Raw genomic sequence first — 7,061 nt, 5'->3', positions numbered from 1 at the left:
TTTTTGGGGACATTCCCGGTGTTTTAGGATTGGTTTTTTTTGGAACATTCCCGGTGTTTTAGGGTCGGTTTTTGGGACATTCCCGCTGTTTTAGGGTCGGTTTTTTGGAACATTCCCGGTCTTTTAGGGTCGGTTTTTTGGGGACATTCCTGGTGTTTTAGGGTTGGTTTTTTGGGACATTCCCGGTGGTTTACGATTGGGGTTTTTGGGGGACATTCCTGGTGGTTTAGGGTCAGTTTTTTGGGACACTTCCAGTGGTTTTAGGGTGGTTTTTTTTGAGGACATTCCCGGTGTTTTAGGGTCGTTTTTTTGGGGACACTCCCAGTGGTTTTGGGGTGGTGTTTTTGGGACATTCCCGGTGTTTTAGGATTGGGGTTTTTGGGGACATTCCCAGTGGATTAGGGTCGGTTTTTTGGGGACATTCCCGGTGTTTTAGGGTCGGTTTTTTGGGGCATTCCCGGTGTTTTAGGGTCGGTTTTTTGGGGCATTTCCAGTGGTTTTGGGATGGTGTTTTTGGGATATTCCCGGTGTTTTAGGGTCTGTTTCTTTGGGACATTCCTGGTGATTTTGGGGTGGATTTTTGGGACTTTCCCGGTGTTTTAGGGTCGGTTTTTTGGGGACATTCCGGCATTTTAGGATTTTTTTGGGGGACATTCCCGGTGTTTTAGGATTGGGGTTTTTGGGACATTCCCGGTGTTTTAGGATTGGGGTTTTTGGGACATTCCCGGTGTTTTAGGATTGGTGTTTTCTGGGACATTCCCAGTGGATTAGGGTCGGTTTTTTTGGGGACATTCCCGGTGTTTTAGGATTGGTGTTTTTTTGGGACATTCCCGGTGTTTTAGGTTCAGTTTTTTTGGGGACATTCCCCTTGTTTTAGGGTTGGTTTTTGGGACATTCCCGGTGTTTTAGGGTCGGTTTTTGGGGACACTCCCAGTGGTTTTGGGGTGGTGGTTTTGGGACATTCCTGATATTTTAGGCTGGGTTTTTTTGGGACATTCCTGGTGATTTTGGGGTGGTTTTTTGGGACATTCCTGGTGGTTTTTGGGTCACTTTTTTGGGGGACCTTCCCGATGGGTTTTGAGTGGGTTTTTTGGGACATTCCTGGTTTTTTTGGAACATTCCTGATATTTGAGGCTGGGTTTTTGGGACATTCCCGGTGTTTTAGGATTGGGGTTTTTTTGGTACATTCCCGGTGTTTTAGGGTGGGTTTTTTTGGACATTTCCAGTGGTTTTGGGGTGTTTTTTTGGGACATTCCCGGTGTTTTAGGATTGGGGTTTTTTTGGTACATTCCCGGTGTTTTAGGGTGGTTTTCTGGGGACATTCCCGGTGTTTTTGGGTCGGTTTTTTGGGGACATTTCCAGTGGTTTTGGGATGGGGTTTTTGGGACATTCCCAGTGTTTTAGGGTCGGTTTTTTGGGACATTTCCAGCATTTTAGGATTTTTTTGGGGGACATTCCCGGTGTTTTAGGATTGGGGTTTTTGGGACATTCCCGGTGTTTTAGGATTGGGGTTTTTGGGACATTCCCGGTGTTTTAGGGTCATTTTTTGGAGACATTCCCAGTGGTTTTGGGGTGGTGTTTTTGGGACATTCCCAGTGTTTTAGGATTGGGGTTTTTGGGGACATTCCCGGTGTTTTAGGGTCGGTTTTCTGGGACATTCCCGGTGTTTTAGGGTCGGTTTTTTGGGGCATTCCCACTGTTTTGGGGTGGGTTTTTTGGGATATTCCCGGTGTTTTAGGGTCAGTTTTTTGGGGACATTTCCAGCATTTTAGGATTTTTTTGGGGGACATTCCCAGTGTTTTAGGGTTGGTTTTTGGGACATTCCCGGTGTTTTAGGATTGGGGTTTTTTGGGACATTCCCGGTGTTTTAGGATTGGGGTTTTTTGGGACATTCCCAGTGTTTTAGGATTGGGGTTTTCAGGGACACTTCCAGTGGTTTTGGGGTGGTGTTTTTGGGACATTCCCGGTGTTTTAGGGTCGGTTTTTTGGGACATTCCCGGTGTTTTAGGGTCGGTTTTTGGGGACATTCCCGGTGTTTTAGGGTTGGTTTTTTGGGACATTCCCGGTGTTTTAGGGTCAGTTTTTTGGGGACATTCCCGGTGTTTTAGGATTGGTTTTTTTTGGAACATTCCCGGTGTTTTAGGGTCGGTTTTTGGGACATTCCCGCTGTTTTAGGGTCGGTTTTTTGGAACATTCCCGGTCAGTTTTAGGGGTTGGTTTTTGGGACATTCCCGGTGTTTTTCGGGGGGACACTCCCAGTGGTTTTGGGGTGGTGGTTTTGGGACATTCCGATATTTTAGTGGGTTTTTTTGGGACATTCCTGGATTTTGGGGTGGTTTTTTTGGACTTTTTTGGGGGACATGGGTTTTGAGTGGGTTTTTTGGGACATTCCGGTTTTTTTGGAACATTTGATATTTGAGGTGGGTTTTTGGGACATTCCCGGTGTTTTAGGGGGGTTTTTTTGGTACATTCCCGGTGTTTTAGGGTGGGTTTTTTTGGACATTTCCAGTGGTTTACATTCCCGGGTTTTAGGATTGGGGTTTTTTTGGTACATTCCCGGTGTTTTTGGTTTTCTGGGGACATTCCCGGTGTTTTTGGGTCGGTTTTTTGGGGACATTTCCCATTCCCAGTGTTTTAGGGTCGGTTTTTTGGGACATTTCCAGCATTTTAGTCGGTTTTTTGGGGACATTCCTGGTGTTTTAGGGTTGGTTTTTTGGGACATTCCCGGTGGTTTACGATTGGGGTTTTTGGGGGACATTCCTGGTGGTTTAGGGTCAGTTTTTTGGGACACTTCCAGTGGTTTTAGGGTGGTTTTTTTTGAGGACATTCCCGGTGTTTTAGGGTCGTTTTTTTGGGGACACTCCCAGTGGTTTTGGGGTGGTGTTTTTGGGACATTCCCGGTGTTTTAGGATTGGGGTTTTTGGGGACATTCCCAGTGGATTAGGGTCGGTTTTTTGGGGACATTCCCGGTGTTTTAGGGTCGGTTTTTTGGGGCATTCCCGGTGTTTTAGGGTCGGTTTTTTGGGGCATTCCCGGTGTTTTAGGGTCGGTTTTTTGGGACATTTCCAGTGGTTTTGGGATGGTGTTTTTGGGATATTCCCGGTGTTTTAGGGTCTGTTTCTTTGGGACATTCCTGGTGATTTTGGGGTGGATTTTTGGGACTTTCCCGGTGTTTTAGGGTCGGTTTTTTGGGGACATTCCGGCATTTTAGGATTTTTTTGGGGGACATTCCCGGTGTTTTAGGATTGGGGTTTTTGGGACATTCCCGGTGTTTTAGGATTGGGGTTTTTGGGACATTCCCGGTGTTTTAGGATTGGTGTTTTCTGGGACATTCCCAGTGGATTAGGGTCGGTTTTTTTGGGGACATTCCCGGTGTTTTAGGATTGGTGTTTTTTTGGGACATTCCCGGTGTTTTAGGTTCAGTTTTTTTGGGGACATTCCCCTTGTTTTAGGGTTGGTTTTTGGGACATTCCCGGTGTTTTAGCGTCGGTTTTTGGGGACACTCCCAGTGGTTTTGGGGTGGTTTTTTTGGGACATTCCTGATATTTTAGGCTGGGTTTTTTTGGGACATTCCTGGTGATTTTGGGGTGTTTTTTTGGGACATTCCTGGTGGTTTTTGGGTCATTTTTTGGGGGGACCTTCCCGATGGGTTTTGAGTGGGTTTTTTGGGACATTCCTGGTTTTTTTGGGACATTCCTGATATTTGAGGCTGGGTTTTTTGGGGACACTTCCAATGGTTTTAGGGTGTTTTTTTTGGGACATTTCCAGTGGTTTTGGGGTGTTTTTTTGGGACATTCCCGGTGTTTTAGGATTGGTGTTTTTTGGGACATTCCCGGTGGTTTTGGGGTGGTGTTTTTGGGACATTCCCAGTGGTTTTGGGGTGGTGTTTTTGGGACATTCCCGGTGTTTTAGGATTGGTGTTTTTGGGACATTCCCGGTGTTTTAGGATTGGTGTTTTTGGGACATTCCCGGTGGTTTAGGATTGGGGTTTTTTGGGACATTCCCGGTGTTTTAGGATTGGGGTTTTTTGGGACATTCCCGGTGGTTTTGGGGTGGTGTTTTTGGTACATTCCCGGTGTTTTAGGGTGGTTTTCTGGGGACATTCCCAGTGTTTTAGGGTCGGTTTTTTGGGACATTTCTGGTGTTTTAGGGTCGGTTTTTTGGGACATTCCCGGTGTTTTAGGGTCATATTTTTTGGGGACATTTCCAGTGGTTTTAGGATTGGGGTTTTCAGGGACACTTCCAGTGGTTTTGGGGTGGTGTTTTTGGGACATTCCCGGTGTTTTAGGATTGGGTTTTTTTGGGACATTCCCAGTGTTTTAGGGTCGGTTTTTGGGACATTCCCGGTGTTTTAGGATTGGGGTTTTTCGGGTCATTGCCGGTGTTTTAGGATTGGGGTTTTTTGGGACATTCCCGGTGTTTTAGGGTCGGTTTTCTGGGACATTCCCGGTGTTTTAGAATTGGGGTTTTTTGGGACATTCCCGGTGTTTTAGGATTGCGGTTTTTGGGACCTTCCCGGTGTTTTAGGATTGCGGTTTTTGGGACCTTCCCGGTGTTTTAGGATTGGGGATTTTTGGGACATTCCCAGTGTTTTAGGATTGGGGTTTTTTGGGACACTCCCGGTGGTTTTGGGATGGTGTTTCTGGGACATTCCCGGTGTTTTAGGGTCGGTTTTTGGGGACATTCCCGGTGTTTTAGGATTGGGGTTTTTGGGGACATTCCCGGTGTTTTAGGGTCGGTTTTTTGGGACATTCCCTGTGTTTTAGGGTCAGTTTTTTGGGACATTCCTGGTGTTTTAGGGTTGGTTTTTTGGGACATTCCCGGTGTTTTAGGATTGGGGTTTTTGGGGGACATTCCTGGTGGTTTACGGTCAGTTTTTTGGGACACTTCCAGTGGTTTTGGGGTGGTTTTTTTGAGGACATTCCCGGTGTTTTGGGGTCAGTTTTTTTGGGACATTTCCAGTGGTTTTGGGGTCGGTTTTTGGGGACATTCCCGGTGTTTTAGGGTCGGTTTTTGGGGACACTCCCAGTGGTTTTGGGGTGGTGCTTTTGGGACATTCCCAGTGGTTTAGGTCTAGTTTTTTTGGGACATTCCTGGTGATTTTGGGGTGTTTTTTTGGGACATTCTTGGTGTTTTCGGGTCATTTTTTGGGGGGAAATTTCCAGTGGTTTTGGGGTGGTGTTTTTGGGACATTCCCGGTGTTTTAGGATTGGGGTTTTTTGGGACATTCCCGGTGTTTTAGGATTGGGGTTTTTGGGGACATTCCCGGTGTTTTAGGGTCGGTTTTTTGGGACATTCCCGGTGTTTTAGGGTCAGTTTTCTGGGACATTCCCGGTGTTTTTGGGTCGGTTTTTTGGGACATTCCCAGTGGATTAGGGTCAGATTTTGGGGACATTCCCGGTGTTTTAGGGTCAGTTTTTTGGGGACATTTCCAGCATTTTAGGATTTTTTGGGGGGACATTCCCAGTGTTTTAGGATTGGGGTTTTTTTGGGACATTCCTGGTGATTTTGGGGTGTTTTTTTGGGACATTCCCGGTGTTTTAGGGTCATATTTTTTGGGGACATTTCCAGTGGTTTTAGGATTGGGGTTTTTTGGGACATTCCCGGTGTTTTAGGATTGGGGTTTTTTGGGACATTCCCGGTGTTTTAGGATTGGGTTTTTTTGGGACATTCCCAGTGTTTTAGGATCGGTTTTTGGGACATTCCCGGTGTTTTAGGGTCGGTTTTTTGGGACATTCCCGGTGTTTTAGGGTCGGTTTTCTGGGACATTCCCGGTGTTTTAGAATTGGGGTTTTTTGGGACATTCCCGGTGTTTCAGGGTCATATTTTTTGGGGACATTTCCAGTGGTTTTAGGGTCAGTTTTTTGCGACATTCCCAGTGTTTTAGAATTGGGGTTTTTGGGGACATTCCCGGTGTTTTAGGATTGGGGTTTTTTGGGACATTCCCGGTGTTTTAGAATTGGGGTTTTTTGGGACATTCCCGGTGTTTTAGGATTGCGGTTTTTGGGACCTTCCCGGTGTTTTAGGATTGCGGTTTTTGGGACCTTCCCGGTGTTTTAGGATTGGGGATTTTTGGGACATTCCCAGTGTTTTAGGATTGGGGTTTTTTGGGACACTCCCGGTGGTTTTGGGATGGTGTTTCTGGGACATTCCCGGTGTTTTAGGGTCGGTTTTTGGGGACATTCCCGGTGTTTTAGGATTGGGGTTTTTGGGGACATTCCCGGTGTTTTAGGGTCGGTTTTTTGGGACATTCCCTGTGTTTTAGGGTCAGTTTTTTGGGACATTCCTGGTGTTTTAGGGTTGGTTTTTTGGGACATTCCCGGTGTTTTAGGATTGGGGTTTTTGGGGGACATTCCTGGTGGTTTACGGTCAGTTTTTTGGGACACTTCCAGTGGTTTTGGGGTGGTTTTTTTGAGGACATTCCCGGTGTTTTGGGGTCAGTTTTTTTGGGACATTTCCAGTGGTTTTGGGGTCGGTTTTTGGGGACATTCCCGGTGTTTTAGGGTCGGTTTTTGGGGACACTCCCAGTGGTTTTGGGGTGGTGCTTTTGGGACATTCCCAGTGGTTTAGGTCTAGTTTTTTTGGGACATTCCTGGTGATTTTGGGGTGTTTTTTTGGGACATTCTTGGTGTTTTCGGGTCATTTTTTGGGTGGAAATTTCCAGTGGTTTTGGGGTAGTGTTTTTGGGACATTCCCGGTGTTTTAGGGTCGGTTTTTGAGGACATTCCCGGTGTTTTAGGATTGGGGTTTTTTGGGACATTCCCAGTGGATTAGGGTTGGTTTTTTTGGGACATTCCCGGTGTTTTAGGGTCGGTTTTCTGGGACATTCCTGGTGTTTTAGGATTGGGGTTTTCAGGGACATTTCCAGTGGTTTTGGGGTGGTGTTTTTGGGACATTCCCGGTGTTTTAGGATTGGGGTTTTTTGGGACATTCCCGGTGTTTTAGGATTGGGGTTTTTGGGGACATTCCCGGTGTTTTAGGGTCGGTTTTTTGGGACATTCCCGGTGTTTTAGGGTCAGTTTTCTGGGACATTCCCGGTGTTTTTGGGTCGGTTTTTTGGG

The sequence above is a fragment of the Motacilla alba genome, chromosome 3, assembly GCF_015832195.1.
Source record: "Motacilla alba alba isolate MOTALB_02 chromosome 3, Motacilla_alba_V1.0_pri, whole genome shotgun sequence".
NCBI lineage: Eukaryota > Metazoa > Chordata > Aves > Passeriformes > Motacillidae > Motacilla > Motacilla alba.
Note: the sequence above shows the minus strand (reverse complement) of the source record.